Genomic DNA, 11,180 nt, shown 5'->3' on the forward strand with positions numbered 1-11,180 from the left:
AAATCCGGTCCAAACTGACATAATTACAGCGTTAGGGGGATGTGTTATACTATTCCAAACTGACATAATTATAGCCTTTACCATTGTTAATGGATTATCATGCATAACTTAAAGTTTCAACTTTACCCCCTCCTCCCATTATTTTTTTTTTACAAATTTCAAAGAATAATTCTCCTTGGACAAATGTAATTAAAAGGTTGAAGTGAAGTAAAATTAATTCATTACATCAATATTTTTTTTATTTAGAATGCGGATTAAAGAAAGGTATTTGCACCTTTTTCAAAACAATAGAGGAAGTTTTTGTTAAGGTCAAAACATTGCGGGGTTTCATAGGATTGTTGGAAAACCAAAGGATGTTATTATAATTTTCCTTACTTTTAAATGAAACTTAAATTGATTTTAAAATAATTAAACTATTTTTAAAACTAATATATCTTGTTAATTTGTGAAATTAGTAAAAAATGGATCTATTTAAGTATATCAAATTTTAATTAAATTTAGATTCCTTATATATGAAATTTAATTAACTATATAAATTTTATTTTTTAGTGCAATTTAAGTTGGTTTTAAATTAATAAATTTTCATTATAAAACTAATAATTGTTAGATAATTTTGTATTAGTTTTATATTAATTTATCTTATTCCTTTTATTAATTAAATCCTTTTTATTATTTTAATAAAAATATTTTTATCAATAACAATAACTTAAAATTATTTTGCATTTAATTAACTTACTAAATTATTTTTGTTATAGTTAATTAGTTTTTATTATTTTCAAATAGAATATAAATGGATTATAATTAATCTCTACTGATAATTACAGTTTAATGCATGGAAATATATCTAATACATACATACATACATACATACATATATATATATATATATGCTCCTAGCTGGAGGGCAGCTCGGATGTCGGTTGCTTAGCTGGTTAGTCGAACTGTAGGAAAACAGAGCTTTGAGGACTCGGGGTGGCTTAGCCAGTGTGGGCACTCCAATGCTTAAGTTATTATTCTTTGTGTGTGGGCTGAAAGTCTGATAGCAAGTAGGCTAGTGAACAATAAATTGTGCATACCTTATGTCGTTGAGGTAGGTGCCTTTATATAGGTGAGCTGCTGTAGGTCTCATGAAACACCTCCGAGATCTTTGGCTCGTGCTATTAGGAGTTCGTCTGATTCGAGCGGAATGAGGATAAGACCTGCAAATGTGCGGCGTGAGACAGAAGAGCTTGGAGACAGTTGGCTTGGAGACAGAAGAGCTAGAAGTTAGCTACGTGTCACATCGATAGGTCGGACTGTCATGAGCTACTTAGACCTCAATCCTAGCCAAGGTGCCCAAGGTGACCTAGCCTGTTGAGGTGGTAGGAAGTGTTGAGTCAATGTCCAATCAGCAAGTCGCGTCCACGTGTCCACTCATTAGTAGGTCAGGCCAAATCACCCCTCATCAATTGCCTTCCACTCCCCGTGCTAAGGGTCCTGACCTAGTGCGAGGAGTTTAAGACGAGCTTAGGTAGATTTGGCCCAGTCGAGGTCTGGTCCAGAGTTCAGACCGTGATGACCCAACTGGGTTAACTGTAAAGCCAGATCACGTCTCGGGGATGTGTGGACGTTACTCGAATTAAAAATTCCGTGGATGTCAAAATGCACGCTCAACCAATTTCAACCTTGAAAGTTGTGCGACCAGTTTTCATAGGAGTCGTTGGATCATACTAATCTAAGCTGTCCAAGATCAACTAAAGTGACTATAAATAGGGACCTTGGGGTCCCATTCGCCTTGTCTTATTTTGGATTTTCTCGTTCTGGAGATCACAAACTAGCTTCTAGGTCGGTGCTCTTTGTCTTGTCTCCAAGGTCATCTTCTTCCCTTAGGTAAGCCTTCTTTCCTTGTCTTCATCTTTTCAGTCTTTCATTTTCATATGTCTAGTAGCACGGGTAATCTATTTGATGTGAGTGGTGAGTCCGATTGGACCAAGGAGGGCACGTCAGTCCAAGACTTAGAATTTGGGCCGACCGAGAAGGTCACGTCGGCCCATAGTTCAGAGTCCAGTTCGGCCGAGGCGGACACCTTGGTTTAGGAGCACAAAGCTTCTGGTAAAAAGGCATCATCTTCTCGTCGTGTTTGTCCTCAGGCGCTGGATTGCTTCGGTCCTTCTATCTTGACACTCGAGAGGATTAATGCACTGGCTACCTAGTACAAGTTCCCCGACCACTATGTTTACAACCTACCTTTGGATGGTTTTCCCTGGGAGCACAACGACGATGAAATCGTTGTTTTTGAGGAGCAGTTAATTGTTGGGCTCCATTTCCCACTTCATCCTTTTATTATTAAAGTCTTGAACTTCTTTGGTGTAACCATCGACCAACTTCATCCGAACTCAGTTTGTACCGTGGTCGACACCATCTCCTTGTTCCATGATTATTGTCTCCCCTTAGACATCGATACCTTTACCTCGCTCTGTTCAATCAAAAAGAACCTTGTCGGCCCCAAGGGGGCGGATAAGTTTAGTTATTATATTGCTTACCAACATGGGTATAAGCTACTCCACAAGTACCCTTCTAAGGTGTCGGCCTAGAAGTCTAGATGTTTCACCGTGATCGTTGAAGGGGGGTGGCCCTTCCCAACTCAATGGAGAACCACCATCAATGACCCTGGAGATTGCTTAAGTAGGAAGATGAGAAAGAAGATGTTGTCCTTAGTTGATCTCAGAGTGGAATTGGGAGACTATCTGGCCAAGGACAAGCTTGTCATGGCCGGGTTGAGTACTCTGGGTAGGTTGTCAGTTCGGTACACACAGTTTGCTTTTTTCTACACTCTCTTTTCTTTTATCACCTCGGCTAACTTTCTGCTCGTCTTCCACAGGGATCATGACAGACATTCCAGTAACTAGACTATTCATCGATATGAAGAAAAGGAAGAAGAGGAAGGCAACCTGCAACACCCCTCTAGAGGTGGTGGCCAAGCCTGTTGTCCCTACTACACACAATGCTCTAGCCAAGGAAGAAGGGGTCCCCATCATTGATCTAGTTGAAGAAGATTAGGGGATTAAGTCTCCACCTCGCAAGCTCGAGGCAACCAAGACACCCGAGCCTCGGCCCATCCATCTTGAGGCTGACACTTCCAACACAGTCCCCAAGGAGAGCCAGAGCATCTTCAATGCTTGAGTCGCCATCAAGAGCAAGGAGGTAGTCTTCCCTGACGAGGTCGCCAAGTATGTTGAGCTAGAGCCTCTTAAACTCACCACCAAGACCTTAGGGAATCTCATGGTGGTATGCTTCTTCCAACCTCATTGTTACACTTATACTTGTTCTTTCTTTCTTTGTTTACTCGGTGTATCGCTCTTTTCCTTGCAAACGAACTCTATGATCCATTCGTTCCTCAAGTAGTTTAAGCCGCAAGTCGCCAAGATACAGGCTGTTGAGGCTCAGGTGAATGCTTTTGATGCTAAGGCACAAGTTGTCGAGGCTGCAGTTGCAAAGTGCTAGGGTAACCTCATGAAGGCCGTTGGCCACATTAGGAAGCCTAAGGGCGAGATGGTGATAGAAAGGGAGCATGCGACAATTCTAGCGAGGGAGGCCGAGGAGGTGAGGGAGCATCTTGAGGAGGTTCAAAAGGAGTTTAGTCACTGCAAAGCAATTCTAACTCAAGGGATCAAGGACACAAAGGTTCTTGCTATTAAGACTTATAAAGACTCCCCAGAGTTTGACAAACTTTGGCAAGACCTCGCTACAATGGCCTTTCGGAAGGGCTTCAAGCTCTGTTGTTGGTTGGCCAGACATGCTTTCCCCTAGCTTGACCTCGGAGTTGTCATCACCATCGGGGTCACCAAGGAGATGGTACTTCAATCCGAGAAGGAGGACCTTGACTCCGAGGAAGAAAATGATGGCAGAGTCGACGAGGGGACCGTGGAGAATACCGAGCAGCCAAGGAGACTGATGAGGTTGTCGTTGCGGAAGATGCCATGGAGACTGAGCCAGCCAAGGATTCTGCTGAAGATGTTGAAGGTGGGGGCGAGGAGCCCCGTGAAGACTGAACTTTTGCCTCTTTTCTTTGGACCCCCCCTATAAATACAACATCTTCCGAGCCTCCGAGCTCAGTCTAGTAGATTTTGTCTTCCTTTTCTTTCTTCTTTTTTTTTGTTGAATGTTTGAATTATCCTTTCTTTTAAAGAAATGAAATTCTCTTTCTTTTTTGCCATCTCGTGTATAATATTTTAAACTTGAAAAATTTTCTAAATGTAGGTTGCTCCAAGGTGCCAAGCTTTTAACACAACTAGACATAGTAAGGAGTAACCCAAAGTAACTATAAGCTAAAGTGAATAGGCATTGTAGGGTATGTGACCCAAACTGCCTGTACACCAATGAGGCATAACTGAGGTTTGCCTGTGTTGCTCATATGCTTAGAAAGTGATTGGGCCTTATTCATCTTTAGCGCTAAGGTCACTATTGGCTCAGCACCGTGGCCCTTAGGGTTTGCGAGCGACTCATGATCCACTCTTCGTTGTATCATTTAGCCGATGTGTGGCCTGACCAATTCACTTGAGTGGGTGGTCATATGGAGTTTGAAAATTTTCCAAATGCTTGGTTCCCAAGCTCACATGTAGTATTTTCTTAGGTTTTCAATGTTCCAAGCATGGGGCATCTGCCTCCCTTCCAATGTCTCGAGCTCGTACATCCATTCACCGAATACTCATCTTATTCTGTACGGACCCTCCCAGTTCGTTTTGAGCTTAACCACACCAGGCTTAGGTACCATCACTTTCTGTAGCACGAGGTCACCAACTCAGAATTGGCATCTCTTGACTCGAGCATTGTAATACCAAGCTACTCACTGTTGGTAGGCCACAGTCCAGGTGTAGGCCAAATCGTGTACTTCTTCGATTAGGTTGAGGTTCGTCTGCAACTCACTATCATTGGCCTCCTCGTCGTACGCCTCTAGTCGCAAGGTCAGTACTTCGATCTTGGTTGGGATGACGTTCTTCATATCATAGGTCAAGTTGAACGGTGTCTCACCCATTTCGGTCCATGGAGAATTGCCCTGTTTGTCACCTCAACCTGTCCATTCTTTTTAGGATGTGCCACCGATGAGAAGTTTTCTTGGATCCCCATCTCGGTGCACCAATTCTGGAACTTGATGTCTTTGAACTGCTTCCCGTTGTCAAAGATCAACACCTTAGATATTCCGAATCGGTAGACTATGTTCCTCCAAAAGAAGTTCTACATTTTCTGGGTTGTGATTGTTACCAAGGGCTCGACCTCCACCCACTTTGTAAAGTAGTCAACCACCACAACTAAGAATCTTCTCAGCCCGGTTGTAGGTGGGAATGGACCGAGGATGTCTGTCCCCCATTGGGCAAAAGGCCATGGGCTGGTCAAATACTTCAAGTCAGTGGCAGGTTGGTGCACTATGTTGGTGTGCCTCTAGCAATTGTCACATTTCCGAATGAACTCAAGTGCATCCACTTTCATGGTAAGCCAGTAATATCCTTGCCTTAATGTGTTTTGGGCAAGCGCCCTGTCCCTAGGTGTCTTCCACATAGACCTTCGTGGATCTTGTATAGCACCCGACTTGCTTCTAAAGGTCGTAAGCAGTGCAGGTAGGAGAGCGTAAAGGATCTCCTATACAATCACCCGTCGATGAGAATGTAACTTGGCTAATCGACGCTCTACCCTCTGAGCTGCTTATGCTTTGGTGGTAGGGTCCAGTGGTGCAAATAGTCAATAAGCGGGTCAACCTAGCTTGGTTATGCTTACAACACAGGAGCAACCTCTTCTGCTACCGTAATGATGCTAGGTTGGGGCAGGTTTTTGATGTACACCATCCTCATTGTGTTGTCGCTAGTGCTGGCCAACTTTGAGAGTGTGTTGGCCCCGGTGTTCTTTGACCTCGGGACTTGCCGGATGAGCTAAGAGTGGAAGCCAGGTAGGAGTTCCCTCACTTTGGCCAAGTAGGCCATCATGGTGGGTTCTTGAGCCACATACTCATGATTCACCTATTTTACAATCAGTTGAGAGTCACTACGTACCATGACGTGCTTTGCTCTGACCTCCCTCGCTAACGTCAGCCCAACTATCAGTGCCTCATACTTTGCTTTATTCTTCGATGCTTTGAATCTGAATTGGATAGCATACTCCAGCTTCACATTGCTTGGCCCATATAGTATGATTCAAGTTCCACTTCCTCCTAGATTGGATGAGCCATCGACATGGAGGATCCAGGGCTCCTTGTCCTAGGTCAGGGCTTCCCTAACCAAAACCGGTGTTGTGATGGTCGATGCCTCCCACGTGCTGGTCAACTCAACCGCTTCAAGGGTTGGCATGCTGAACGTGCATTCCACGATGAAATCTCCCAGGACTTGAGCTTTAATAGCTAGCCGTGGCTCAAACCAGATATCATACTCACTCGGCTCAGTGGCCCACTTCGTTAGTTTGCTTGAAACCTTGGGCTTTTGAAGAACGTGCCTCAGTGGTCTGTCTATGAGGACGACGATGGTATGGGCTTGGAAGTACAGGTGTAGCTTCCGAGCAATGATGACTAGGGTGTAGGCTAGCTTCTCGGTGTCGGGGTACCTTGTCTCATCTGCCTGCAAAACTTTACTTATGTAGTAGAGAGTTCTTTGGACCCGGTCTACTTCTCTGATGTACCTAGTTGACCACCTCGTCACTCACAAAGAGGTACAGTCTAAGCTCATCTCCAAGTTCAGGTTGGGTTAAAACTAGTGGGGTTGTAAGCAAGGTGGTGGTCAGGCTAAGGGGATGGTCTCCTTAAAGGATAGAGGAAGACCAAGGATGAGGAATCAACCAGGAGGCTAGGGAAAGGAGGGTGATGAGATGATTGAGCAGGGAATCCAATGATAGGGTTAATCAATGGTCAAATGAATGAATTTCGTTATGAGAGGGATCTCTATTTATAGGGAAGATCCTGAGATCTTGAAAGGAAGGAGCCGAAAGTGTTTGTTTTCTACTAGGAAAGGGAATATTGGATTCGTTGTCAGTCATTAAGGAGCATTGCTAGGGTTTCGCCACATGTTCTTATGGGATCTCTTCAAGGATTGACTTTCCTTTCACCCAAAGATCATCTTAACCCACGTGTGCTACTCCCTTTTGCACCTTACTCAACCGGCGTGGCGCTAGTGACATCATTTCTTGGCGGGCTGCCTCTTATTAGACCTACGTGGTGCCTTATTATGCTTGTCACTCAGAATTACACGTGTAGTCAATATTTAAGCCTGATTCTTAACGAGTTAGGTTCAACTCGAGTCTGTTTTGGCTTGCACTAAGCTTAGGTTTATCACAATCGTGTTATGAACCATGGGTTCATCGCAAACCTGCGATGTACTATGAGTTCATCACAGAGGAAAGAGGACTTGTAGACTAATTGCAAGCATCCATATGGTGTCAATTTAGTGTTTTTTGTTTTCTGAGGGACTAAGCGCACTATGTACCTACAAGGGTGGTTGGGTATTTTTTGAGCTCGTCGAATGCAAGATGGAACTCCTCAAACCATTCAGAGTCTTCTTTCTTTTTAATAGCCTTAAAGAAAGATAGACACCGGCCAGTTAATTTAGACATAAACCAGTTCAAGCGGCTATTTGGCTAGTTAGCCTTTGTACTTCTTTTATATTTCGGGGTGGTTTCATATCTAAGATGGCCTTTACCTTTTCTAGATTGGTTTCGATGTCACGCCGGTTCACTATATACCTGAGGAATTTGCCTGACATGAACCCAAAGACACATTTATTTGGGTTGAGCTTCATGTTAAACTTTTTAAAATTTGAAAAACACAATCTAAATCATTAATCAAAAAAGGAGAAACTAGGTCTTCACAACCATGTCGTCAACATAACATTCAACTTTATTGCATATCAAAGGCTCAATAATTTTATTTACAAGTCGTTGGAAGGTTTCTCTAACATTTTTCAATCTAAAGGGCATTACTTATAACAATAGAGCCCTAGATCGGTTACAAAAGCAGTTTTATCTTGGTCGGTTAGGTTCATCTTGATCTAGTTGTAGCCAGAATAGGCTTCCATGAAGCTCAGCAACTCGTGCCCTGAGGTCGCATCTAGCAGGAGATCTATTATGGGAAGGGGGAAGCTGTCCTTTGGGCAGGCTCTGCTGAGGTCGGTGTAGATGATGCACACGCACCACTTGCCATTGGCTTTTTTCACGAGCACAGGATTTGCTACCTAGCTCGGGTACTGGACCTCCTTAACAAAGTCTGCTATGAAGAGCTTCCCGACCTTCTCATAACTACTCTCCACTATTCTGGGGTAAGGTTTCTTTTCCTTTGTCTAACTGGCCTGAGTAAAGGTCCACATTGAGTTTGTGAGTTATAATATTACTAGTGTCAATGGCAGGCATTTCTACTGTCGACCAAGCAAAAACATCTAAATTATTCAATAAAAAACTTACAAGTTGCGACCACAGTGGTTCGTTTAGGTGAGCGCCGATCTAGAGAGTCTTCATGGGCTCGGTATCGGAGGCTGGAACCTGGATTATGTCCTCCAGTGGTGCAGCTCGCTCCTTAGTATGTTCTGGAGGAGGTTCTAGCTCGATGTCATCAGCTAGCTTCGCCTTGCCCTTCAACGCCACGACGTAGCACTTTCACGACTCTAGCTTATCATCCCGTACTACCCCCACTCCATAGCTTGTCAGGAATTTCATTACGAGATATTAATTATTGAATTAATTTAAAGGAAAATTCTGGATTAGTACCTGTACTTTGGGCATACTGCCACTTTGGTCCCCAAACTTTAAAACTTGACAATTTAGTACCCAAACTTTCAAAATGTGCTAATCCAGTATTTTCCATTAATCAACCCGTTAACCAGCCATTAAGTGGCATTTGAAAAGACACAAATGCCCTTCATGCATCATTTAATTCTCTTTATCAACCGCCCAAACATTGACAAAATGAACAAACCCAAAAAACTTGCCTCTTCTATTCAAGAAAGTTGGGGTAACTTCTCGGTGGGCATTTTGGTGACCTCAACTTTATTGAATAAAAGAGGCAAGAATTTGTGATAGTTCATTTTTTATTAACTTTTGGATGGTTGATAAAGAAAATTAGATGACACTCGAAGGGCATTTATGTCTTTTCAAATGCCACTTAATGACTGCTTAATAGGCTGATTAACGACAAGTATTGGATTGGCATGTTTTGAAAGTTTGGGTACTGAATTGTCACATTTTAAAGTTTGGGGACCAAAAGTGGCACTAGGCCCAAAGTACAAGGTACTAATCAGGAATTTTCCCTTAATTTAATTAGCTTAGTAATAACTTAATAAAATACGTTATTTTTTTGGTAAATAAAGATTAAAATTTTAAATTACTACAACTAGGAAATCATACAACTTTAAAATGAAACTTGAGATTTTAAGAGGGATGGGTCTACGTCCATCAACACTCCCTACTGACCTACACCTGAGAATTAATTTAGATTAATAGGTAAATTATTTAAACCTATCTATATTAATTATTAAATCATATTATTACAATAATGCTTATATGTTTTTTGATAGAGTAATGGCTTTATAAAGGATAGGTTTGACAATGCCTAAAAATGAGGGCTTATTCAAATAAGCACTCATTCTAGTTTGGACTTTACCACCTATCTTGGCCTATCACATCATTATGAAAATGTGTATACTATCTGTTTGAAATTAGTGCTTTTTTCACCAAATGCTTGTGACTTATGAGCACTTACTAGAATTGGAGTAAGAATGACTCTGGCGCCCACCAAGAATGTGATCTCTTTAGAGGTTTGCCAAAGTTTCTTGGGAAGCGCCAAAGTCTTCCATAGAGTTATTTGGGAGGGGTGACTCCCTTCCTGCTTTGTCTCTCTCTGTTCCCATGGAGGTTTTCTCTCTTGCTCTCTCAAGGTTTGTCTCTCTGTATTCCCAAGGATATTTTCTCTCTTGCTCTCTTGAGGTTTGTCTCTCTCTGTTCCTAGCAAGGTCCCCCCCCCCTTCTCTCTCGAGCTCTATGTTTCCCCTCTCCTATATTTTCTCTCCCTCTCTCTCTCTCTCTTGAGATCTCTCTAGATCTCTCGAGGATCACCCCTTTCTTTCTTTATTTCTCTAATCTTCTATGCTTTTCTTTGTTTGCTTTCTTTCTACGGGCATTCTAACATCCTAGTTGATCGAGATAGTGCTCCGACGATTGTTCTCTCTCTGTTTCTATGTTTCTCTGGCGTCCTAGATGGTTGTGATAATGCTCCAGCATCCTGGGTGGTAGTTTCAGTTCTCCAGCTTTCCGGATGCCAGTTAAAGTTTTCTAGCATTTTCTGGCAATGTGAATGGACATTCCGATCTCTGGCGTTGTGGATGGATGTTACAGTTCTCCGGATTTCTTTGGAAGACAGCTTGCAGTTAGCAGTTCTTTGGTGTGCTGAATGGCAATTACAGATGATGCATCTTACAATTAGAAGTTCTTCGGTGTGCTTACAGTTCTTTGGCGTGGTTGGAAGTTACTGGGACTATATAACCTCCTCTATTAGTTTTCGGTTTGGTTGGCAACTCCTGCCAGTTTGCTCTCCAGTTATGGTGGTTTGGAGATGTTCTTATCCACTTCTGTTGGTGATGTTAACTCACCTTGCTTTGGTTGTAGAAGTTCTTCTAATTCTCCTATTTCCATCTAGTTGTTTTGTTCTTCTTGAGAATGTATCTTTGTTCTGTATTTGGCCTGGTTGGCATCTATTTTTACCAATCTCTTGAATGAATGAAACATGATTGACACCTTCAAAAAAAAAAGTTAGAATGACTCTACCAAGCCTAAATATTCAATAACTTCTCTTACTTCAAATTTGCTAAATAAATCCCCAGCATCGCACGGGTTCTACTAGTTTCCCAATATATAATAATAGTTCAAACTTCCCACACAATTATGTCACGTGTTTTTATGTGCTTTTACCTTGTCTAGTGCTATTAACGTGTTTGTGGCATTCTTTCTTTTGGTGACCCCTAGGCTAGCAATACCCATGTGTACCTAAATAATTAGACCCTATCCATCTATATTACCCCCCAATGTTAAAAATATTGGAATCACAAAACACATTGATAAAAGTTTTGTTTTTACACAATGTTTTTTCTTGAATTTATATATACTATAGTAAAAGCTTGCCATGTTAGTAGTCCTCTCCTTGCTCCATTATCTAAATCCAACAATTTTAGAGGGGGTGC

This window comes from Nelumbo lutea, chromosome 1 (assembly GCF_056320005.1).
Source record: "Nelumbo lutea isolate HS-2025 chromosome 1, American lotus-T2T, whole genome shotgun sequence".
NCBI classification, from domain to species: domain Eukaryota; kingdom Viridiplantae; phylum Streptophyta; class Magnoliopsida; order Proteales; family Nelumbonaceae; genus Nelumbo; species Nelumbo lutea.